The sequence below is a fragment of the Felis catus genome, chromosome X (genome assembly GCF_018350175.1).
Source record: "Felis catus isolate Fca126 chromosome X, F.catus_Fca126_mat1.0, whole genome shotgun sequence".
Lineage (NCBI taxonomy): Eukaryota > Metazoa > Chordata > Mammalia > Carnivora > Felidae > Felis > Felis catus.
This window is the reverse complement of record NC_058386.1, coordinates 90,004,504-90,031,410: the sequence shown is the minus strand read 5'-3', so window position 1 is coordinate 90,031,410 and position 26,907 is coordinate 90,004,504. Positions and strand designations below refer to the sequence as shown.

The 26,907-nt window shown below is 39.2% G+C and overlaps 1 non-coding gene across 1 annotated transcript; it reads right to left on the bottom strand.

The window, feature by feature from the left end:
* Positions 1–6,004: 6,004 nt before the first annotated feature.
* On the bottom strand, positions 6,005–6,111 carry LOC111558807. The gene has a single exon (XR_002739946.1). It is a non-coding gene; the product is annotated as a U6 spliceosomal RNA (small nuclear RNA).
* Positions 6,112–26,907: the final 20,796 nt, after the last annotated feature.

The window sequence follows — 26,907 nt, the reverse complement described above, 5'->3', positions numbered from 1 at the left end:
TTGCGGGGCGCCTGGCTGGCTCAGTTGATGGAGCATGCAACTCTTGACCTCAGGATTGTTGAGTTCGAGGTCCATGTTGGGTGTAGAGATTACTTAAAAATAAAATCTAAAAAAATACTATTACCATTTGCAAATAGTTATCTTTGTGGGTCAGAATATTCTTACTACCATGCAACCAAAACCAATTACAGATTTAGATTGGTACAACTGCATCATAACTCCCAATTTCAAATGTTTGTGTTTATCATAACAGTTTTAGATTAATTTTCCTTATAATAAGTAAATATGTGTTTGGGTTATCAAATAAATTGATATTAATAAAATACTGCTTTTATCCATTTTAATATATTGAAGTCCTATATAGAAATTTATTTGTAGGGTCACCTGGGTGGCTCAGTCGGTTAAGCCTCCGACTTTTGATTTCTGCTCAGGTCATGATCTCACAGTTTGTGAGTTCAAGCCCCACTTCAGGCTCTCTGCTGATGTCATGGAGCCTGCTTGGGATTCTGTCTCTCCTTCTCTGCCCCTCCCCTGCTTGTGTGTGCATGCTGTCTCTCTCTCTTTCTCTCAAAAATTAAAAAAAATTTTAAATTAAAAAGAGAACTTTATTTGTATAGGCGGCTTCATTAATAAACAGGCTTGAAAGCCATTGATGGAGATGAAGCAGACAGTTGAATTACTAAATTTTTCATTCTCACAACATATTGAGACTATATAAAACGAGAGAGAGGGATATTCTGCTTACTAACAAGAGTTAACATTCATTTAGCACTTCTTACAACAGTCAGAATAGGGGAGGTGTGTTGCAGTAACAAATAATTCCAAAATCTTAGTTGTGAACCACAAAGGGATGTTTTTTACTCGTGATATGTGTCCAGCATGGCTTGGTTGAACCTCTGTTCCATATAATTTTCACTTTGGAACCCAGGCTAATGGATCAGATTCTATCTGGAGCATTGCAGTTAACATAACACAGGAGAAAGAGAATATGATAAAGCATACCCTGGCTCTTAAAACTTCTGCCTGTATGTGACTCATGCCATCTTTGCTCGTATTTTATCGGCCAAAGCAAGTCGTATGGCCATGCCTGAATTCAACAGGGCAGAGATGTATAATCATTCCACAGAGAGAGGCACTTCAAGGAGAGGCAAGAAATATAGGTGAACAGTACTGTAATCTGCCATTCTTATTATGTGTGAGGCTCTCTTCATCTACGTTTACAACAACCTTATAGAGTAGGTACTATAATCACCCCATTATAGAGATGAAGAAATAAAGGCTTAGAGTTTCATGACTTTTTTGAAGGTCACATGGTTGAGTAGTAGCCAAGCTGGGATTTAGAACCCAACAGCCTGACTCCAGAGCCTGTGCTCTCAAACACCATACTGTAGCATTTACATTGGGCTTCTCGTCAAACCCATGAGTACTACTCTTAACCCTAGCCCAATGGGGGTGTCTTAAATAGGTTATGAAATTACACCAAAGGTTATGTATGACTCCAGAGGCAACTTCAGTATAATTCCAGCGTAGTGATTAATGAATGGATTCCACAAAGACAATAGTTCCAGTCATCTTTAAACATCAAAGTCAAACACATTCAAAATAGTGACAGTTCATTACAACTCAATTTTTGTAACCAAAAATTAAATATATATATATAAATATATATATTTAAAAATATCACTGCCAGTCTTGGAATTAAGCACACCATGTAATCTAATTTTTCCCTTTCCTTGGATAGAAATAAGCCACCAAATGCACGGGCTCACCTAGGCCTGCTTTCAGAGTGTGTCCTATTCATACTCAAGAAAAAGTGAACCCCGAAGCAAGGATGCTCATTGGGCAGACTCTAAAACTAAACTCTAACTAAAGAAGGACCCATAGGCCTTAGGGTCAGAGGATCCATACTTTTGGGAACAATGCCACTAATATTGCAGCTTCTGGGTAGAGCCAGGACCTGAGTTTCTGTATAGACATGAGGCCCATGAGGACCAGAGTCAATCAGGAAACAAGCAGCTAATTGGAAAAGGTAGGTGGAATTGTGGAATTCAGGCCCTCTAACAAACCAGGGCAATACATGCCTGGCCACAGTCTGATCAAATTCACAGGTTGAAGGCTAGAGGTAAATTCCCATGGATAGATTCCATAGCCATAGTAACAATCACTGGAGCCCTCCTGCCTCGTTTCTTAATATTCATGTCTTTTTCTAGAATATTAATAAACTTTTAAGCAGGTAAGTGAGCAGACAAAAATCTGTTTTTAGTATAAAATCTGCAAAATATTTCTGTTGAGCATACTTGGGTTTTAACTCATTTTGTCCTTGTAACAACCCCATGAGGGAGCTACTCTGATTAGCCCGACTTTTTAAATGAGGGAACTAAAACTTACAGAGCTATGGTAACTTGTCCATACTCCAACCGGGGAGACTTTGTGTCTCTGCATTTCCAGCACCTCACACAGTACCTGACACACAACTGGTGCTCAGAAAGTAGTTGAATGAATAAATGAATGAATGAATGAGCAAGCAATAGCTTCTTTTCACACTATGTGTGAGCCATTGTGACTCACCTCTGTTATATCCTCTCTGGTCTCATCCTTCATCACTCAGACTGGGCCACCATCACTGTCTAACCTTTTCCAAGGCCTAGGGTTGGATGGCAGTGGAAGGAAGAGGTTGCTTAGTCAATCAACTTCAAATTCTTTGTTCCCACATTTGCCCTTAAGAACAAACAAGTTAATGTAATCAGGAGGAGGCAGCTCTTGGGAAAATGTTTTCCCACTACATGCCTCACCTCATATGTTTCCAAACACAGTCTCCACAGGCCCCACATTTTTTTTTCTAATACAATTTGCACTCCCCATCCAAGCAAGGCAATTTAAAAAAAGGGCACCATTCTGTATTAAAAATTTTGGTCTTGATTTTCAGCTATCAATGGAATTAACCACATTTTGCCCTTGGAAAGGTTGCATTCCTGATTCTCTCTGCCATCTCACTTATAAAGGCAAAGAAGGGAAGTGGGGTGCCAGGGAGAAGGCATCAGCTTGGCATCTGTGGCATGAGCACTCCAGAAATTCCATTCTCTACAAAATCTACGTCTCCTGTAGGTGTTGTGGCTGGGGCCCACAACTAGGGACAGAGGCCACACAGCTGCTCTCCTTTTAGCCCCTTTCTCTACCTTTATCAAAGGCAGAAAGGTGTTGATTCAAGGGGACAGGGACTTGCCCTTTAGAATCTCCTTCCCTGAAGACTTTAAGGATGCAAGGAACTTTGATCTACCAGGGCAGTGGTTTTCAACTATTTCTTAGCTCTGAAACTGTTGCTAAAAGTGAACCCCAATATATAAAGTAGACAAAAAGGGTAGCGACTCTGGATAAAGTAGAGAAGGGGACCTAGACCTCTGAGAGCTTTGTCTCCCTATATCAGGCTCTGGGGACTATCCATGAACCCAAGAGGGTGCAGAACACAATTCAAAGGTCACTGCCCTTGACTGTAAGCTCCATAGCAGAGGAGTGTGGACTGTGTCTGGCTTACTTGCCTCTGTATTACCAGCTCTGTGTTGTGTGCCTGGAGCATAGTAGGAGTATCATAATCATATATTGAATGAATAGGAGGTACCAGTGTCTCGTGGCAGCGGCTGTTGGTTAAGTGACTCATTGTCCTGTGATGTGTGCATGTGCCTGTGCATGTGCACTGGTGGGAAGGTGGATTCAGAGCTGAATATTGGAACGGACCAGAGATGAAATGTGTGACCACGTCTCTGATGGTGAAGAGAAACTGAATGGTGAATGATGAATGGGTATCCAGGCTGCTAGGTTCTTCAGATTTGCCAGCAAAGCTGGTTGGTTTGCTCCTTCATTTGTTAGATAGGGATCTCCTGCCATGTGTCAGGTTAGCTCCTAAAAGACAACAATGACTAAAACCCAGTCCCCTGCTGTCACAGGACTTATAGTCTTAGAGAAGGAGAGATGAAAACAAACCAGTGGCAATAAAGTAGTATAACAGTGAGAGTGGATATCATTACTTAGCTCTGACTGTCAGACTAGGTTTTGGATTTTTAGTCTATACACAAGTTGTTTGTTTTTTTTTTAACATGAGACTCCCCAGCTAAATAAAGTACACGAAGGACAAAGTGCATCTGAATTTCTACTAATCTTTCACCAAAAATTTGCTTTTACTTTCATTGTTAACATAGGCAACAAAGGATAGCAATATTAGCCATACCTGTGACTGTGTCGGCGGTAGATATCACAGACACTTTCATACCACATTAATAATGCTGTAGTTCTCTCAAAATATTATTTACCCTCATCATTAGTTTGAAATTATGGTGGTTACTTGACCTGCCACTAGAGCTTATCATTTACGCCATTAACAAAGAAGCACAGGTACTAGTCTGTCACGATTTTTAAAAAATATTTTGATAACTGAATTTCAATATCGTTGGCTTCCTTTGTAATCCTGTGTACCTTATTTTTTCTATTGAAGCATATGATTCTAGGAAGGGATCCATAGGGGACCATCATACTGCCAAAGGAGGTCACCATGTCACAAAATGGTTAAGAACCTCTACTAGATAATAGTCTTAAGAGTGACGTTTCATCAGGGAAGAAGAGAATTTTCAAATACCAGCGGCTCCATGTACGTAGTCAAAGCGACGCATGGGGTTTGACTATAAGCCATGAGTAAAGAGAACTCAGCGGGGGGTGCGGAAGGAGGTTCCACCTGCCTGGGAATGAAGAGATGTGGACTGTAAAAGAAAGTAGAGAAGGAGAGGAGCAGGCGGACAGCTATCAGAGGGGCCTGCAGGAAACCACCAAAGCAGTGAGGGACAAACTAGGAAGCTGTGAGTCCCCCTTGGAGGAGACCTGCATTTACCTTGGTGCTGGAGCAATCTGGCGTCCAAATGGTAGGACAGCAACAGGGGAGGGAGGTGTCTAAGTTCACGGGCCTGATGTAACACTTGTGTTTCTTCATAGCCTGCACGTGGCACGTGGAACATCCAAAATGCGAAGGAGTAGAGAGGACGAGTGGGCCACCGGATGCCTATGTTTGGAATGAAGAAGTTACAAAACCAGGGGGCTTTGGAACCAGAAACAAATCGCCAGGGCTATGGATTTAACAACAGGTGCAACCAATGAAGTCCCTAAAGGACCAGAAGGGACCCACTGCACTTCAGCAGACATTAGCACAGGGGAGTAGGGACTGTTCCAGACCAGCCACTCCATAGCAGAAAATAGCATGGATCCAAGGCTCTATTCTCCTCAACCCCACTGCTTCCAGACACCGTGTTTTGTAAGAGGAGGAAAAATGAGGTTAAAATATGCAAGACTCAGCATTTTATCCAGAGGCAGAGTCTTTCAACTGACACAATGAATTGTGTGTCTGTACTTCCAACCCCCTACCCAGCAGGATGGGAAGCTCCTGGGGGTAGTTTAGTTCAGTTCTAGAGAACATTTTTGCACATCTGAGTTGCCGGGTATACATTCCAACTCTGCTGTATGTGTTTTGGCACCATGATATAGAAGTCAGTTCAGAGTCAAGAAGAGGACAAAGAGAGAAGCGTTCGGTTCCAGGAGGTTATGGGTGGTGGGATAGGTGGGTGAGGAAAGGCTGCGCTGAGGAGGCAATGCTTGAGCTGTGCCTTGAAAGCTGAGCAGGTTTTCCAGAGGCACTAGTTAGGCACTTCACTTACAAACTCAAAATCTTGGTAGAGAAAGCAACAGTCTACGAGGTGTGATTCGAAGGGTACCAGGAAAAAATGTCCAATGCCCCCCTAGAAAGCTCCTAGAATACCACTATTAAAGATCTATGCCTCTGGCCTTCAGTGTCTTCTAAACCAGCGTTTCTCCAGCTGTAATATGCTGATGAATCACCCGTGGATGTCCTTAAGGTACAGACTGTGATGCTGTAGGTCAGTAGTGGGGCCGGAGATCCTGTATTTTTAACATGCTCCCAGGGGATGCTGGTGTTGTTGCTCTACGGACCACATGTCGCTTTTTCTTTTTAAATATGGAACACTCCGCAAATTTCTGTGTCATCCTTGTGCAGGGGTCATGCTAATCTTCTCTGTATCAAGTTTAGTATATGTGCCACCAGAGCGAGCCGGGGACCACACTCTGAGTAGCAAGGCTCTAGCTAATGATAGCTAACATTTATCCTGTCCTTTTTACATGACAGGCATCGTACAAAGCCCTTCGTGTACTATCACTGCATCTAATCCTCATGGCAACCTTATGAGGGAATTGAGAGTTTCCTGTAGGTTGAAAATTACTGAAGTCTCGAATTCAGAGAATTCTCACTCATTGGCCCAAGGCCACTGCTGTGATGAAACTGGAAATTGTATGCAGGCTGCCTCATCCTAGACCCTAACTTGTGAGCCTGTTCGACTCTATTCTCTCCCGGAAGGAGTAACACCTTAAGGTGACAGTTTTACTTCTGTTTTTTTGTATTTTTTTAAGAGACGGGACCTTTTCATAGCAGGCAGTATGTATAACAGATACAAATGTAATTTATCTGTTTAGCAAACTGGGGACCCCAAAGCCCACTTGCCCACTCATGTTCCACAGCAGCCCCCAGAGCATCACTTCAGAACCTCAAATTTTGGTAAACTCAGTGTGCAACCCAGTGCTTAGAGATGTTATAAGTTACTCTTTCTGGTGAGGTGAGTAGACAGTGGACGGAGAACAAACTCAGCATCTGAATGGACGCTCAGTCAGGGGTGCTGGAAACAGAGGAGGCGCCAAAAGGAAAGATAGCAGCTGACAAACCCAGCTACTGCTGACATTGCTGTTTTCTCAGAGCTAGTTCTATCTTCGTACCATCTTCCCTGAGGTCTGTCTGGGTTTACCTGGTTTCTCTCAGCTTCTCCCCACCATTAGCTTGTGCTTCTGCTCTCAAGAGCAGAAATGGCCTTCTGGTTTGCTCCTCACAGCCTTTCAGTTAGATGCTCCCTCAATGCCCTGACAACCAGGGCTTGTGCCTTCCTGGGCCAGGCTTTAAAAGTATTTAGTTCCATGGCTTTAAAACATTGCTCTGCGTAACCTGGAGCTCCTCCAGACCCTTCCATCACTGTACTTGGCAAGGGGGGTGAAAGTATGAAGAAAGAGCAGAGTTGGTTAGCAGGGTAAAATAACTTTTCCATCACAGAAGAAGAAAGTCTGAGAGCCTAAGGAGTTGAGAGTTCCAGTGCTGATTTTTTTTCCTGATGCAAACCATCCTGGTATGGGCATTCTGAGTCCTCCTCTGCTGACCGTGCCTGAGTAATGCTCTGACTCTTAGATTCTGACATGGGCTGTGAAATGCTTCCCACTGCTTGACTGAACCTGGTAATCTCTCCTCCTGGAGCCAGGGGAAACTTTCTGCCATGAGTCTCAACGAATTCTGGAAATACATACCAGGTAACTATTTCAAACACATTTCAAACCAGGGCACCTGGGTGGCTCAGTCGGTTAAGGGTCTGACTTCAGCTCGGGTCATGATCTTGCGGTTTGTGAGTTCAAGCCCTACGTCGGGCTCTGGGCTGACAGCTCAGAGCCTGGAACTTGCTTCAGATTCTGTGTCTCCCTCTCTCTACCCCTCCCCAGCTTGCTTTCTCTCTTTCTCTCTCTCTCAAAAATAAATAAACATTAAAAAATAAAAAAACCCACATTTCAACCCTAGGATTGCCTCTGATCATGCAGCTCTCTTCCATCCAGCTACCTGCTCAAGTGTCAACTCCTGACATTAGAGTAGGCAGTTAGGTTCTAATAGAATACCTGGGGGACAGCAAAAAGGAAGTCGTGGCCAGGTATCAGGAAAGTCAGAGGCCTCTTTTGGCAGCCCTATACAAGAAGCTGGGTGAAACCAAGATGGTGGGCGCTATGATAGGAAACCATTGACCAAATGAGGAAGAAATGGCCAGAAACCCTGCTTCCAAGAAATCTTCACTCCAAGTAAAGAATATTCCACCCCCTAGCTAACAACTGTCAATAAAAGATAGAAACCCAAACCCCAGGGCATGCAGTTCACTCGCTCTCACTCTCTTGAACTCTCCTGCTTTCAGATATCGAGAGTATACTTTCATTTTAATAAACTTCCCTACTTGTATTGCTCATCCACTGTGTTGTGTCTGTCCTTGAACTCTTTCTCTTGACGAGACTAAGAACCTTCAGGGATGTCTTTAGGACAGGCTGGTTCGAGGCCCTAGAGCCCAGGGTGTCCCCAGGCCACCCTGCAACACTGAGAGAAGCCTTCCCTGACCATCCCACCTAAAGAAGCACTCCCATGCCCTGCTTTGTGCTCTTCATAGCACTTATCATTGCCCGGCTTTAGGTTATTTATTTATCACCTCCCTCTTCACTATAATGTAAGCTCCAGTTCACTATTATTACTCGCAGAACTTAGAGCATTGCTTGGGACATAATAGGTGCTCAACAAATATTTGTTCAATGAATGGACGGATGGATGCATGAATCTAATTCATAATGAACCACAGACTTAGAACTTCTGTAGAGCTTCTCTTTTCACAAGAGGGCACATAAGTTTGTCTGCACATTCCCTGGAACATTGTAGTGGCTCAATAATGGACTGAATGAAAGAGAGATGGCTATGGGAAAGATGTGGCTTAGACCAATGATTCGTGTTATGTGTGAGGGCATTGTGGACAATCCCCACGCACACAAACCAGGGTAAAGCACTTTTAACATTATAAATACGGGGTTCCAATTTTAAAATTACTTACAAATTTTGGAAAATTACAAACAGAAAATAGGAAAAAGAAAGATTGTTTTCATGATACGAAATACAAAAAGAACATGAGCTTTTTGTTTCTTGTGTAGGAGCTAAAAGGAGACCACCCCAAAATGGGCCACATTGGCAAGAACACTATATTGAGTTAAAAGTAATCAAAACGTAACCTATGCATGAAAAGCTCTCTTCCTTGTCCTCAACTGCCTAAATTCACGTTAGAAAGGAAAGCCTATGCTAGGAAGAGAGTTATTAACAGACTCCCCTTTACCTAAGAAACTTACCTGCATAATAGGACAACCTTTGTTTTTCAAGACCTCTCCTCTCACCTTCCTCCCCTTTGTATCCTCAGACCCTATCCCTCTCCTTAGCTCATATAAGCTTCCTATTGCCTCATTGCCTTTGGACTTTCATGTCTTTGTGGATTCCCCAGAAATACACCATTAAATTTGATTCTCTCCTGTTAATCTTTCTCATATCAATTTGATTCTTAGTCCATTTAGAAGTACCCGGAAGGGCAGAAGATCTTCCTCCTTGACACTTGAAAGATCAGCATAGACTTACAATGGTTGCAGGCAACTCCGGAGTGACAGTCCCTAGGGAACCTCTCTCTTGAAAATTCTGTGATTCTAAGCCTGGGCACATCCCACGGCACATGATCCTGCTGTACAATATCTCCTTTCCTAAGAAGTGCCTCTCACGAAAGAAACTGCTGTTCAGATTATTTCCCCCATCATAAAAAAAAAAAAAAAAAAAGAAAAGCCATGGAAATTACCAGACCACAACTGAGCTGCCGTCAAAGCAGTCTTGAATGAGCATTAACAAGAAGAGGGTGCCATGAAACAAAGGCGAATTTTCCCTTTCCTTCCCTCCCCCCGTGCTGATCACATTCCATTTTTCAAGACAATGGCAGCTATCCAGCTGGCATTTAATTTATGCAAATCCACAGCAGCCCATAGGTGGAACTGACACAGCAAGGGGCCACAGAAGGCAGACCTTGATGTTCTAATTGAGATTCTGTCCCCGGATGGCTGTGGAGAATGTAAAGTACCTCATATACAATCTGGGCTGCATCCATTAGTGTCCAAATTCGCTGCCAGGTGAAGCCGATCAGGCACTGGCAGACTTTGACATTTTAAAATGACTGTTTAAAATGACACAAATAATACCTGCTCGTTGAGAACAAAATGAGTAGAATATAAATAGCCAGGAGGGCATAAAAATGATCAACAGCCCAGGGAAAGCTAATGTTAACATATTGATATTCCAGACCTTTTCTCCAAACGTGAACATACACATATTTTTTCAAAACAAGGCATTATAATGTACAATTTTATGGCCTGAGTTTTTTCACGTAGCAATACATTGTAAAGATTATTCCTTGTCAAGGAGGTCTACGTTATTTATGGCTTCCAGGTTTCATGATATAAACATAGTTGCAGCGAATGTACTTGTAATTTAATATGTAATTATTTATTTAAGATAATTATCTAAAAGTGGGATTTCAGTGTATGTACCTTTTAAGAGTTACGATATTATCTCTTCCCTGACAACATTTGGTATTATCATATAATAGTTATTATTACTACTACTACCACTATTATACAAGCAGCAAACACTTATTTAGACCTTACTATATGCCAGAAACCGTTCTAAGCATTTTATGCATTTTCACCCATTTTAATCCTCTGTACAAGTCTATGTGACAGGTATTATGATGCCCATTTTACAGATTGGGAAGCTGAGGTAAAGAAAAAGTAACTTGGCTAAAGCTAGCAAATGGCAAGGTCCAATATAGAGCTCAGAAAGACAGTCGCCTATAATCTTAACCACCACACGGACTTTGTCAATTTGACCAAAGCAAACAATCGACCTTAAGATTTTAAGTTCTAGCCCACAGCTGGAGTTATAAGTATTTCCCAATGTTTTCTAAATCTGTCCTCACCGTTTCATTCATCAAAGCAAGTGTGTTATCCCAGGAGTCTGCCAGTTATTTCTTACCTGAAAAATCTAAAATATCGCATGTAACTGTTAATTTTTTAAAACAAAAGTACAGCTGGAGACCGTTTTGAAAGTGAGCCATTGCTTCTGCTTTGGCACCAGTGACAGCCGATGACAACTCAGTGGAAGTGCATTCCTACTTGGACAATGCTCCACTTATCTACCAAAAAAGTCCGCCCCCCCCACCCCCCCATCCCCTTGTCACCAAGTTCCACCTAAACCTCTCAACTAACTTTGCATTACATTTTAATTGCAAATATTTGCGAGCAGGTTGCCACCGAGAATTCAGTAGGGCTGAGGTGATCCTGTTCCCTGTAGCTTTTATCTCCGAGTGTGCAGACTACTTATAAGTATCGTTTTCCCTTCTACTTTTACCACTGAAGTTGCTTGAGCTCCAGCTCTGTTCCAAAGAGCAGAGGGGCTAAGCATACTTGACCCGGATTTGCATCTTAGTGTCACAAATACAAGCCATGTGACCTTGAGTATGTACTTAACCTCTCTATGGCTTAGTCACTTCATCTATGTATGGGATGAGGGGTGATACAATAGTACCTAATTCATTGGCATTTTGTGAGATGAAATGAGAAAATGGGTATAAAACACTTAGAATGTGAGCTATTGTCTATTATTAAAGAGGCCTGCTGTCTATTTGTCAAGGGTACACATTTTGGGCTCAAACTTCTGAGATTCAAGCCTTGGCTTTCATACTTTTTAGTTGTATGAACTTGGCCAATTTACTTATCTTCTCTGTACCTCAGTTTATTCATCTGAAATAATAGTTCCTATGTCATAGAGTTCTATGAAGAGTCAGTAAGTTCATTTATGTGAAGTGCTTGGAGGACTACCTGATTCAAAGTAAGTGTTGGTTATTAACATTGTTCTTGTTATTATTAAAGTGCTGTATAGCACACTTTAAGCGGGTTTATAAAATGTTGGTGAGAATGTGGAGGAACTCGAATCCTCACACACTGTTGATGAGAATGTAAAATGGTTGAGCCTCTGTGGAAAAACCGTTTGCTAGTTCATTAATATTTTAGGCACAAAATCAACAGAATCAAGCAATTCCACTCCTTAGTATATACTCAAAACTGAACATTTGAATTGAATGTCGAAGCAAAAACTGGTAAACAAATGTTCACAACAGCATTATTCACAACAGGTAGAAATAACCCAGTGTCTATTAGCTGATGAATGGATAAATAAAATGTGGTATACTCATAGGGTGGAATCTTATTTGGCCATAAAACAGAATGAAGTACTGATATATGCTACGGTATGGATAAATGTTGGAAACATTATGCCAAGTAAAAGAAGCTGGTCACAAAGCATCATATATTACATGATTCCATTCATGTAAAATGTACTGAATAGGCAAATCCATAGAGACAGGAAATAGCTGAGTAGTCTCCTGGGGCTAGAGCAGAGAGGGAGGAACAGCAAGAATAGAGAAGGACTGATAATGTTTATGTGGTTTCTTTCGGAGGTGAGGAAAGTGTTCTAAAATTAGACTGTGGTGATAAGTTGTGCAACCCTGTAAATATACTAAAAACCATTGGGTTTTAATAGTTAAGATGGGTGAGTTTCATGGTATGTATATTATTCCTCAATAAAGTTTTTGTTAGAGTCTTGTATACCTGAGAACGGTTAAGTGCCTCCCAATAACACTTTGATGTCAGTTTTGGCCAAATGCAATCAGGCATTTGGGGAGTCCTAACAAGAGGATGACTGGATCAAAAGATTAGTCCTTCTCCTGACCTTTGTTAACCAGATCTTACCATTGTTCTCCAAGATCTTCATAATCAACTCATCTGTTTGAATCTTACTGCCGCTATGGGGCATGCTTATTGTCCTATGGCCCTACTGTAGTTAGGATAATGTAATACTGTAAATAAACCATGATAGAGAGCACGGATCTTGTCTATCTTATTCCCTATTGCATCTACAGTGCCTACTTGGCACATAGTAGGTGCTCAGTAAGTATATGAGGAGAAATAAATTGATGGGTGGATAGACAGGTAGCATGAGCTATGGAAAAACTTTGAAACCAGAAGGACTTGAATTCAAATGTCATCTCCACTATTTACTAGATAAGCAATATTGAGTTACTCATTTACATTCTCTCAAACTCATTTTCTTGCAAGAGGGAGAAATAGCATCTCCTTCATAGACAGTAAGTTTTAACTGAGATACTACATGCTATGTGATAACTCAATAAATGTTAGTTTCTTTCCCTTTACTTCCACCAATTGGAAAAGCTCTGGGGTACTGTGAGTTCTCTACTGATACATTGCTTTCTGTTAAGTCCTGTTGTAGCAATAAACATGAGCATTGACACTTTCCTAAGCACAAACTTAATGTCATGTGATATCTGTCCTCCATCGTGGAAGCTGGCAGTGAAATCTGAGCCCATAAAATGCCAGAATTGGGAGGGCTCTTAGTAAGAGATCATCTAGTCCAAGCCCTATACTTGATAGAGAATCCTCAAATACCAAAATATTAGTGGCCCATGTGGAGACACTGGCTTAATAAAAGAGTGGGCAAAGAAATAGCTGGCAAGGTGGATAGCAGACATCTGGGGGACCACAAGTGAGAAATTCCAGGAGTGATTCATTGTCCTCACCCCTGCAAAAGTCCCCTATGATATCTGACAGCTTAATCGCCATGTGTGTATTTATATGGGTGAGGCAAAGGTCACTGTACAAAAGAGAACCACTAGAGGAACAGGTGTTGATCTTCAATCTTCTAAATATATTAGTCAAAGCAGAATGTCCACAGCAGGAAAAAACAGTCAGCATATCTATATAGAATCCTGCTTACACTTCAATTCTAAGAACTACATTTTAGTTTCTTCATCAAACCTTAGGCCTCATTTTTATAAGAAGGAACTCTCTGAATTTGGCACCCTGGTGTCCAGTGAAAGGTGATATATAACTAAAATAGGCAAATGTCTTCGTTTATTAAGGATCTGAATAAAATACCAAAGTGTTGGCTAATGAGGGAAATAATTGGCTCATTTGGAAAGTAAACAAGGAATAATTCATTTGTTAACTTGTTTTCCATACTTGATAACTTCAAATGTGACAGCTATGTTTATTTATATTACATGAAGAAAGTGTATCTCACAAATTCTGTCCCTTTATTTATAAAATCCACAGAAGCATCAAGGGTAATATTGGAAGCCTAAGAGGAAAAACAACACTGGGAGGCAGTAGAGCCTAGTGGTTAAGAGCATACGCTTGTTTTTCAATCAAAATAAAAGCCTAGGCTGATGTAGGAAATAATCCAAAATCCCATCAACACGCGAACACACACACATGCGCATGCACGCGTGCGCGCACACACACACACACCTGCACCACAAACTTATACGTTGCAGATATGTAAAAATGCCAGATATTCAAGTGTAAATGCATACTCAATCTTGAAAAGAAGAAAACTCCATGTACCAGAAACTAAGAAAACACCCAAAGTGGTAGGTAGGATTTGAAGACTCATGTCTCAAAGGGTAACTGAACCAGATATAGTTCTTAGAATCTGGAATTTTAATGCTCTAAAGAAGAGAGAAATCAGGATTGCAAGTTCTGGATATAGCAGAGAGTTAAATACGATATAACCAGGGAAGATGGAAAGCAGAGAAATGGAAAAAGTGTCTTCTTTGAGAAAAACCTAATCACCAGCCTAAGGATAGCAACTATGTGGTCCCTGTCCCAAGTCATAGATGGAAACTAAGTCAGCCTGAAAAACTCAATGCCCCTAGACAATGTAACATGAACAAGAAGGAAAAAAGCAAAGGAAGAGCATGGTAACTAGAAAACACCAAATAGTGTATCAATAGTCGCAATAAACATAAATGGATTAGAAACACCTATTTGAAGACAGAGACACTCAGATTAGATATTTAAAATTCATCTATATATTGTCTATATGACACATACCCAGGAGCACCTGGGTGGCTCAGTCAGTTCAGCATCCGACTCTTGATTTTGGCTTAGGTCATGATCTCATGGTTGTGAGACTGAGCCCTGCATTGGGCTCTGCACTGAGCATGGAGCTTGCTTGAGATTTTCTCTCTCTCTCTTTCCCTCTGGACCTCCCCCACTCGTGTGCTTGCTCTCTCTCACTCTCTTCCTCTTTCTCCTCTAAATTTTTTTTAAAAAACATTAGAAAAAAGAAACATACCTAAAACATAATGAATCAGAGATGTTAAAAAAGGGGGGATGGAAAAAGACAGAATATGCAAAATGGAATTTAAGGTGAAAATCATTAATAAAGACAAAAAGACACATCACTTAATGATTAACAAATAGTCATCCACTGAAAGAAAACAATGTTGATGCATCTAAAAATATAGCTGCAAAATGTATGAGGTGAAAATTGACAGGATTAAAATGAGAAATGACCAAATCCATAATAATAGTGAAAGATTTTAACACATCTTTTTCAGGAACTGACAAAGTAGACAAAAGTTACCATGGATACATAAGATTTGAATAAGGCAATAAAATTGAGCTAATAAGTAGCTATATTTAAAAAAAAATCACTGATGGGGCACCTGGGTGGCTCAGTGGGTTGAGCATAGACTTTGGCTCAGGCCATGATCTCATGGTCCATGAGGTTTTTAATTCTTTTGTTTCCCACGTAAATTCTAGAATTGATTTCTTTATATGTACAAAATATCCTGCTAGAATTTTGACTGGGATTGCACTGAACCTAAGGATCAGTTTAGGGAGTATTTGACATATTAAGAATATTGAGTCTTCCAATACATGAACGTAGCATATTTCTCCATTTCTTTAGGTCTTTATTTTATCAGGTTTTTGTAGTTTTTTAAAAATATGTATTTATTTATTCTGGGGGGAGGAAAGCACAAGCAGGGGAGGGGCACAGAGAAGGGGGCAGAGGATCTAAAGCAGGCTCTGTGCTGACAAGCTGACTGCAGTGAGCCTGATGTGTCTCAAACCCATGAACCGTGAGATCATGACCTGAGCTGAAGTCAGACACTCAACCGACTGAGCTACCCAGGTGCCCCTTTTGTAGTTTTTAACATACAGATTCTGTATAAATTTTATTACATTTATAACTAGTCTTTCATGGGGATTTTTTTGTATCACATGCTTTGAAACCTTGGTTTGTGGTTTCTTTGGCAATTCACTGCCCTCAAAAACTTAAAGCCTTCTCGGGCACCTGGGTGGCTCAGTTAGCTAAGTGTCCAACTTCAGCTCAGGTCAAGATCTTGGGGTTCACGAGTTCTACCCTGCATCGGGCTCTGTGTTGACAGCTCAGAGACTGGAGTCTGCTTCAAATTCTGTGTTCCCCTCTCTCTCTCTCTGTCCCTCCCTCGCTCATGTGCTCTCTCTCTCTCTCTCTCAAATAATAAACATTAAAAATAAATAAATAAATACATAAATAATAAAAAACACTGGCCAATCTGATAACACCACATACTGTATGACTTCAACTCTATGACATCCTGGAAAAGGCAAAACTATGGAGACAGTAAAAAGACCAGTGGTTGCCAGAGGACTGAAGAAAAGGAGGAATAAATAGGCGGGACACACGGGATTTTTATGGCAGGCAAACTTTTCTGTACAATACTACAATGGTGAATACGTGTCATACACTTGTCTAAACCCGTAGAACCTGTGACACCAAGAATGAATTCTAATATAAACTATGCACTTTGGGTGCTATGTCAAAGTTGATTCGCTGGTTATAACAAATTGAACACTCCGTGCAGGTTGTGGATGTTGGGGGAGATGGTGTGTGTCAGTGGGAGGGAGTATAGGGGAACTTGCTATACATCCTACTTCATTTGCTGTGAACCTAAAACTTGTGTAAAAAATAAAATATATTAAAAGAAACCGTGCATCTGCCAAATGGAAAACAAATGTTTTTTAAGCACACAGGGGAAACTTGCAAAAAGTGAACACATTCTAGGCCACAAAAATCCCAAATACAAAAATCTGAATATCATGCCTCATTCTTCAACCATATTGCATGCAATAAAATGAGAAATCAATAGCCAAAAGAAGCCCTTCAAATATCCATAGACTTTGAAACTATTAATGTGTACTTCTAAATATTCTTATTTTTGAAAATTATCAAATATTTATAACTTATGGATAAAAGAAATACCACATATTAGAAGCTATGGCATATAACTTACTGGCAGTGGCCTAGAACTGCTTTATACCAGCTCCCAAAACCTTGTTTTAAATATTCAGGATTTTTTCCAGCCAGTTGTTAGATAGCTTGAAATCTGCCATGGTAGGAGCATTTCTACTATGAAAATCAGCAAATGCTACAAATCAGGGCTTCTTTTTTCTTTTTTTTTCCTTCATCTTTTTTCCGCCCAAAGAGTCTGTTTACCAGCACACCACTGGCGAAAGTGGTAGTTAGAAAAAAATGTAAAGATGTAAAGGCATTTATTACAAAATCGAGAAACACTGAAAATTAATAAGTAAAATGTTCAACTCAAGAAGGTAGAAAAATAAGAGAGTAAAGCTAGTAAATGTTTAACAACCAGATTTTTGAATGTAGTTCCAACATAAATGTTGGTCAATATTTTCATTTGTGTTAATGAGTAAGACAAAAGTGAAACTATAAAGACTTATGTAGGGGGGCACCTGGGTGTCTAGTTGGTTAAGTGTCTGGCTCTTGATTTCTTCTCAGGTCATGATCTCATGGTTCATGGGTTCAAGAGAGCATGGAGCCTGCTTGGGATTCTCTCTCTCTCTTCCTTTCTCTCTGCCCCTCCCCCACTCATGCTGCCTCTCAAAATAAATAAATAAACTTAAAAAAATAACAATAAATAAATAAATAAAACTTATGTAGGAACTTCACTCACTTGTCGGTAATATTAGGGACTTACTTGCTGACTCAGATGATAGTTTTCAAATACTGGAAGAATATTTCCTCCATATTTTGTGCTATTCAAAAATGTAATAGCTACAGACATAGCACAGTTTTAAATACAAGTTACATTATTAATATTTTCTTCATCACTTTCTTAACTCTGGACAATCACCAACACGATAAATCAAACCCTGATTTATAGCATATGCAAATTTCTGTGGTTTAAATATTCTAATTATGGTCAATTTTAAGCTGGCAATACAACATCACCGGGAAAAGATGCACAGTAGTAGAACACCATTATATAGCATTTCCTTCATTCACATACAATAGAAGTAAATATCCTCAAGAGTATAAATAATAGTAAAATGTAGCAAACATTAAATTAAGAAGTGACAATTTTGAATGTTCATTAACTTTACTTGTAATGTATTTAATTGTAATTATATATAATTTAATTTTTTATATGAAATTTATTGACAAATTGGTTTCCATATAACACCCAATGCTCATCCCAAAAGGTGCCCTCCTCAATACCCATCACCCACCCTCTCCTCCCTCCCACCCCCCATCAACCCTCAGTTTGTTCTCAGTTTTTAACAGTCTCTTATGCTTTGGCTCTCTCCCACTCTAAACTCTTTTTTTTTTTTTCCTTCCCCTCCCCCATGGGATCCTGTTAAGTTTCTCAGGATCCACATAAGAGTGAAACCATATGGTATCTGTGTTTCTCTGTATGGCTTATTTCACTTAGCATCACACTCTCCAGTTCCATCCACGTTGCTACAAAAGGCCCTATTTCATTTTTTCTCATTGCCACGTAATACTCGACACATCCCCAAAGGCAAGGGAATTAAAAGCAAAAGTGAATTACTGGGACCTTATGAAGATAAAAAGCTTCTGCACAGCAAAGGAAACAACCAACAAAACTAAAAGGCAACCAACGGAATGGGAAAAGATATTCGCAAATGACATATCGGACAAAGGGCTAGTATCCAAAATCTATAAAGAGCTCACCAAACTCCACACCCAAAAAACAAATAATCCAGTGAAGAAATGGGCAGAAAACATGAATAGACACTTCTCTAAAGAAGACATCCGGATGGCCAACAGGCACATGAAAAGATGTTCAGCGTCGCTCCTTATCAGGGAAATTTAATTTTTAATAATGGCTGTTTTTACCAGATGGCAAACTTCATGAACATGCAACAATGGGTTCTCATTAGCTGATATGAGCTGGTCCCAGCACATCATTGGTAAACTCAAAGAATGTAGAAGGTAAGAAATAATAAAGGTGAAATCAGAAATTAATAACATATAAAATAGACAAACTATAGAGATGTTTAACAAAACAAAAGAGCAGGTTCTTTGCAAAGGTTAATATGATGGACAAATATTTGTCAAGACCAATAAAGAAAAAGTAAAAGGTACAAATAGACAATATTAGGAATGTAAAATTGGACAAATGTGTACATATAAAGTAGAGAATTTTTAATCATTAAAGAATACCATGTATGCTAATGATTTATGCCAATGATTAGAGGTAATGGGTAGTTTTCTAGAAAAATATAATTTAACCAAATTGACTCATGAAGAAATAAATAAACATAAATATACCAACAACCATGAAAGAAATGGAAGTTGTAACTGAAAATACAATTCCAGGGGCGCCTGGCCAGCTCAGTTGGTGGAATGAACAACTCTTGATCTCAGGGTCATGAGTTCAAGCCCCACGTTGGACATGGAGCTTACTTAAAAAAAAAAAGAAAATAGAAAAAGAAAAAGAAAATACGACTCCAAAAAAAAAAATCTGTCCAGACAGTTTTTGTAGGTGAGTTTTACTAAATCCTTAAGGAACTGATAATTCCATCTTTTACAAACTCATCTATGGAAGAAAAGGAGGAGAAGGTACTCATCTCATTTTATTAGTTGATATGACTTTGATACTAAAACTGAACAAAAAAGGTAAGAAAAGTGTAGATTAGTCTCACTTATGAACAGACATGAAAAACAAAATCCTAAATTAAAAAAATGTACAAATCAAATCCATCAATATAAACACATCATTACCAAGTTTATACAGGAATTCAAGGATAATTCAACATTAGGAAATCTATCAAGTCACTAATTAACAGGTTCACTGAGCATTTACCATTGCAGTTGTCATGTTGGTCAGCTATCTTTACTAGCGCAGATTAATGTGGCCTCAGGTATAAGGTATGCAGTCATTGATTTAGAAAATGTGGTTTTTTTTCAATGCCATTCAGGAAATAGTATCAGAAACAGATTACATTCATGTAGAATGGACAAAAACAAATATTTACAGTATATATTACATATATATTTACATATTGTTTACAGGTTTATGTTAACTCTTCTTTTAAAAAAAAGTTTATTTATTTTTGAGAGAGAGCACAGGCGGGGGAAGGACAGAGAGAGAGAAGGGGAGAGAGATACTCTCAAGCAGGCTCTGCACTGACAGCACAGAGTCCAACATGGGGCCTGATCTCACGAACCGTGAGATCATGACCTGACCCGAGATCAAGAGTCGGACGGACACTTAACCGACTGAGCCACCCAGGTGCCCCCAGGCTTAGGATAACTCTTCTGCTCTCTGTCCTTATACAGTTTGGAGATATTTGGAGTTTATGCATCACACAGAAATATTACATTGTTGACATCATGCTGATTAGGCAGGATAAGCTAATAGGTGACTAATACACTCAAAGACTTGTCAAGACATAAGTGCTACATGCCAGGAAAGACAAATCCTAGAAAGATTCAGAGACTTGCCAATTTGTTACAATTTTTAGGGGTTCAGTAGTAAAGAATATGCTGGGATATCCCTTCCATAGCAAAAGAAAATATGTAGCCTCTTGCATTCCTTACCACACACACACAAAAAATGAAGCACAACACTTGATAGGTCTTTTTGGATTCTAGAGCTGACACATTCCACAGTGGCCCATATAGTTGGTGACACAGAAGGCTGCCAGCTTTGAGTGGAGCTAGGAGAAAAATAGGGCTCTGTAGCAGATCAAGGCTGTGATAAAGCAGCTCTTCTGTGTGAGGCACATGAGTTGAAAGACCCTATGTTACTAGAGATGCCAATGGTGGGGAAAGTTTATGGCAGATTCCAATAGAAAACTGCAATGCAGGGTTCCGAGGTTCTGGAGCAAGATATGCCACCTGCATTAATTAAACATTTTAAGAAACATCTCTTACTATTTTGCCGGATCCCGGTAGAGATGGAATGCTTAACTATGGGACATCAAGTGACAATGTATCCAGAACTGCTTATGAGCTGAGTTCTGTCATAGTCACCAAGTCACAAAGTCAGTAAGGCTCAGTAGTTGTCCATCACAAGTTAAAAATTGTATTCTGGGATAGGGACAAAACAGGACCAGAGGACACAATTAAGCTGCATGAGCAGGTAGACCAGACCCCATGTCACCAACCAGGGTTGTAGCATCATTCCTCCTTCAGCTTGCTCCCATGAGAGGTTGAATATAAATACCCCAATAATAAATAGATCGCAATGTGTACATCTCTATGAAAAATCTTATAAAACCTTATTGAAGGAAATAAAATATCTAAATAAATCAGGGGATACATGATGACAGTTCTCCAAAGACTCATCCATAAATATAAATCAATACCAAGCAAAGTTCCAATAGTACTTTTTGGTGCCACTTGACAAATTTATTCTAAAATTTGTATGGAAAGATAAATGTCCAAAAACAGCCAAGAAAATTCCAGAGTACCAAAGAACAACTTGCCAACAAAATAGCATGATTTTTTTAAAGTTTTTGTTTACTTATTTTGAGAGAGCAAGGGGGGGGGGAGGAGAGAAAGTGCGGGGGAGGGGCAGAAAGAGTGAGAGAGAGAGTCCCAAACAGGCGCTGTGCTGTTGGCACAGAGCCCCAAGTGAGGCTCAATCTCAGGAACGATCAGATAGTGACTTGAGCAGAAGCCAAAGAGTCAAACACTTAACCAACTGAGCCACTCAGCACCCTTAGCATGAATTTTTATAAAACCATAGCAATTAAAACAATGTAGTTTGGCACAGGAATAGTCAACCAGATCAACAGAACAGAAAAGAAAGCCCAGGAATTGACTCATGTGTATATCAAATTTTCCTGTATGATATAGATGGCTTTACAGACCTGAGAAAGGACAAACGGTAAATGGAATTCAGATAACTGGCTTTATATACGGAAAAATCAACTAGTCTCCTTTCACCATATAGGGAAATAAATTCTAGATATATTTAAAATTTAAATATGCAAAACAAAATTTTAATGTTAACTGACTAGACTTAAAAACTTCAAAAAAAACACAAAATTTTAATTTATTAAAATCAAGCCTGAACAGATGAAAAGATGAATATTCTCATGACCTCAGGATTACTTACAACACAGAAAACTCCACAGATTAAGGAAATATTGATATATTTGACAAATCAAATTTAAAACTTTTATATAGTGAGAGCACATACTAAATAAAAAGTCAAGCAACAAACAGGAAAAGGTATCTGCAACATATGTAATAAACAAAGGATTTGTATCCATACTATACAAAGAACTTCTGATCAACAAGAAAAATATAAGCATCCCAAATAGAAAAAAGGATGAACAAAGGTTATGAACGGGAAGTTCACTTGAGAGGAAATCTGATTGACAAGAAGGAGAAGGGGGCACCTGGGTGGCTCAGTCGGTTAAGCGTCTGACTTTGGCTCAGGTCATGATCTCACAGTTCGTGAGTTCAAGCCCCACATGGGGCTCTGTGCTGACAGATCAGAGCCTGGAGCCTGCTTTGGATTCTGTGTGTGCCTCTCTCTCTGCCCCTCCCCTGCTTGCACTCTGTCTGTCTCTCTCTCTCTCAAAAATAAATGAACATCAAAAAAAATTTTTTTAAAAAGAGGAAGGAGGAGGAGAGGGAGAGAGAGATCCAAATTTATTTGTAATCAGGTAAAATAAATTTTTAAAAAGCATACATGGGATGCCATTTAACACCCATCAGATTGATAATGATTTAAAAATCTGATAATATAAAGAGAATGGGAATGTAAGGCAGTATGGCCTCTTTGAAGTAGAATTTGGAGAAGGAAAGGAAAAATAAGATAAAAACAGAGAGGGAGGCAAACCATAAGAGACTCTTAACTATAGAGAACAAACTGAGGGTTGCTGGTTGGGAGGTGGGTGGGGGGATGGGCTAAATGGGTGATGGGCATTAAGAAGGGCACTTGTTGTGATGAGCACTGGGTGTTGTATATACGTGATGAATCACTAAATTCTCCTAAAACCAATACTACACGATGTGCAACATGTTAACTAACTTGAATTTAAATAAAATATTGGAAGAAAAAAATACATATTGAAGGATTAAGGAGTAGGGGCGTATTACATCTGCAACTTTTTCTCAAATGGTTCAGAAGAAAATGTTGATGTGTGTGTCTAAATAATAAGGCATATGTGATAAAGTGGTAACAATTGGTAAACTGAGTGAAAGGTATAGGGGAGCCTCAGGTGCGACTTTTACTTTTTACATCTTTTCTATTCATTTCAAATTTCAAAATAAAAAATGTAAGAAACAAAAAAACTTTTTTCGATATACATGCCATATAAATCAGCAATTCCACTTCTGCATACGTAAGCTAGAGAAACTCTGGTACTTATGCACCAGAAAAATATATACAAGGATGTTTACTTCAACAGCATTTTTAATAGTGAAAAATAAGGGGAAAAGACCTTATCATATATCAATATAAGAATACACATATAAATTGTGGTATATTCATACAATAAAATGAGTTAGATCTGTGTGTATCGACATGTACAGATCTGAATAACATAGTGTAGAGACAAATACCGCCATTATATCCATTACATTATTTGTACTTTTTTAAATTTTAAGGTAAAATTTACATAACATAAAACCAATAACTTTTACATCATCCATATCCAATCCAACAGCAAATTCAGTCAGCTCTACTTTTTGAGTATATCAGAATTTGACCACCTCTCATCTTTCTATACTGCCTCACTGGCCCACATCACCATACTCTCTTGCCTGGATGACTACAATTCCTTCCTAAAGGTCTTCCTACTTCTACCCTTCTTCCTTAGAGTCTATTCTTCAAGCAGTCAGAATGATTGTTTTTAACCATAAATAAGATTATGTTACTCCTTTACAAAAACGTTCCAATGGCCTCCCGTCTCGCTCATAATAAAATTAAAATCTTTAATTTATAAGGCACTCCATTATTTGGCCCTCTGTTATCTCTTCAACCTCAACTCCCATCCCACACCCATTAAGCAGTCACTCCTCATTTCTTCCTCCCACCAGACCCCCAAGAACCACTTATCGACTTTCTGGCTCTATGTATTCGCCTATTCTGGACATTTCATATAAGTGGAATTATATAATATGTGACATTTTTGTGTCTGCCTTCTTTCACTTCACATCATGTTTTCGAGGTTCATCCATGGTATAGCATGTATCACTTTGATTCCTTTTTTATGGATGAATAATATTGCATTGTATAGATATACCACTTTTGCTTATCCGTTCATTAGTTGATGGTTATTTAGGTTGTTTCCACCTTTGGGCTATTTCAGATAGTGCTGTTACAAACATTCACGGACAACTGTTTCTTTGAACACCTATTTTCAATTCTTTTGGATATTTACCCAGGAGTAGAATTACTGGGTCATGTGGTAATTCTATGTTGGACTTAGTAAGGAACCAAACTGATATCCACAGTGGCTGCCCCATTTTGCATTGCCACTAGCCATGTACAAAGGTTCCAGCTTTCTCCAAAGTCTTGCTAACACTTGCTATTTCCCCCTCCTTTTTTTCTTACTACAGACTTCTTAGTAGGTATGAAGAGGTATCTCAGAGTGGTTTCATTTTTTATTTTCACAGTGATTAATAACATTAAACATCTTTTCATGTGATTTTGGCCATCTTTTGCATCTTTTGTATTTTGGCCATTTTGTGTATCTTCTCTGGAGAAATGTCTATTCGGGTCGTTCACCCAGTTTTTAAGTGAGTTGTCTTTTTGTTGTCCAGTTATAGTTCCTCATATATTCTAGATATTAAACCCTCATCAGATATGGCTTACAAATATTGTCTAACATTCTGTAGATTGCCTTTTCACTTTCTTGATAATGTCCTTTGATGCACAAAAGTTTTTAATTTTATGAAGTAAAATTTATCTATTTTTTTCTTTATGTCTTCTGTCGCTCATGCTTTTGAGGTCATATCTAAGAATCGATTGCCAAATCTAAGGTCATAAAAATGTACTCTTGTTTTCTCCAAGAGTTTTATGGTTTTAGCTCCTATACTTAGGCTGCTACTTTGAGTTACTTTTGTATATATTTTGAAGGAGGGATCCAATTTCATTCTTTTACACGTGGATACCCAGTAGTCACAGCATCACTTGTTAAAAAAGTAAAACAGTTATAACAACATACTGAAGTAAAAGTTATGCATCGTACTCACCTTTCTCATGATGATGTGAGATGGTAACACGCTCACGTGATGAGATGAAGAGTGGGAATGACGTAAGCATTTTGACGTACAGTTTAGGCTACTATTGACCTTCTGATGACACATCAGAAAGAGGGTCATCTCCTTCTGGACCATGGTTGATCATGGGTAACTAAAACAACAGAAAGAAAAACTGCAGGTAAGGGAGGACAACCATATTTAAGCATAATGTGCTTTAGTGTGGATCTCTTTGAGTTCACCTTGCTTGGAGTTCATCGAGCTCTTGGATATGTATCTTCATGTATTTGATTACATCTGGGAAGTTTGTGGCCATTATTTCTTCAAATATCATTTCTGCCCGTTTCTCTCCACCCTCTCCTTCTAAGGCTTCTATTATGCACATCTTGGTATACTTTATGGCATTCCACAGGTCTCTTAGGCTCTGTTCATTGTTCTTCATTCTTTTCCTCAGATTGGATAATCTCAATTGGCCTATCTTCTTTTTTTTTATTAAAAAATTTTTTTTTCAACATTTATTTATTTTTGGGACAGAGAGAGACAGAGCATGAATGGGGGAGGGGCAGAGAGAGAGGGAGACACAGAATTGGAAACAGGCTCCAGGCTCTGAGCCATCAGCCCAGAGCCGACGCGGGGCTCGAACTCACGGACCGCGAGATCATGACCTGGCTGAAGTCGGACGCTTAACCGACTGTGCCACCCAGGCCCCCCTCAATGGGCCTATCTTCAAGTTGGCTGATTATTCTGTCTCCTCAAATCTGCTGTTGAACTCCTCTAGTAAATTTTTCATGTCTTTTACTGTGCCTTTCAGCTTTGAAATGTCTATTTGGTTGTTTTAAATAATTTCTATCTCTTTAGTGACATTCTCTATTTGGTGAGACATTGTTCTCCTGGTTTTACTTAGTGCTTTTTCTGTTATTTCCTCTAGCTCTGTGAGCATAATTAAAACCGTTGATTTGAAGTCTTTGTATATTAGGTCTTTTTGCTTAGGCCTTCTCTGGAACAGTTTCTATCAATGTCTTTATTTTTCCTGTAACTTGGCATATTTTCTTGTTTCTTTGCATGTTTCCCAATTTTTTTGTCGAAACTTGGAAAATGTTTATGCTGGTAATAATGTGAATAATGTGAATTAACAGGAACTCATTGCTGAAAGGTATGCAAAATGATGCAGCCACTTTGGAAGACAATTTGACAGTTTCTGACAAAACTAAACATACTCTTACAGTATGATCCAGGAATCACTCTACTTGGTGCTCACCCAAAAGAGTACAAAGCTTATGTCCACACAAATACCTACACACAGATGCTTATGGCAGCTTTATTCACAATTGCCAAAACCTGGAAGCATGCAAGATGCCCTTCAGTAGGTGTGTGGATAAGTAAACTGTGGTACATCCAGACAATGGAATATTATTTAGCACTGAAAAGAAATGAGCAATCAAGCCATAAAAAGACATGGATGAACCTCAAATGCATGTTACTGAGTGAAGGAAACCAAGCTGTAAAGGCTACCTACCATATGATTCTAACTATATGACATTCTGGAAAAGGCAAAACTATAGTTAAAGGATCACCGATTGCCAGTGGTTGAAGACAGTGAGGGATGAATTGGTGCACCACAGAGTATAACTGTAATGGTGGGTTCATAGCATTATACATTTGTTCAAACCCATAGAATGTACAACAAAGTGGAACCCATAACATAAATAATGGACTTTGGGTGATATGATATGATCTGTTGTTGCAGGGTTCTCGATTCTAACAAATATACCACTCTTGTGGAAGATGTTAATAGTGGAGAGGCTGTGCATCTGTGG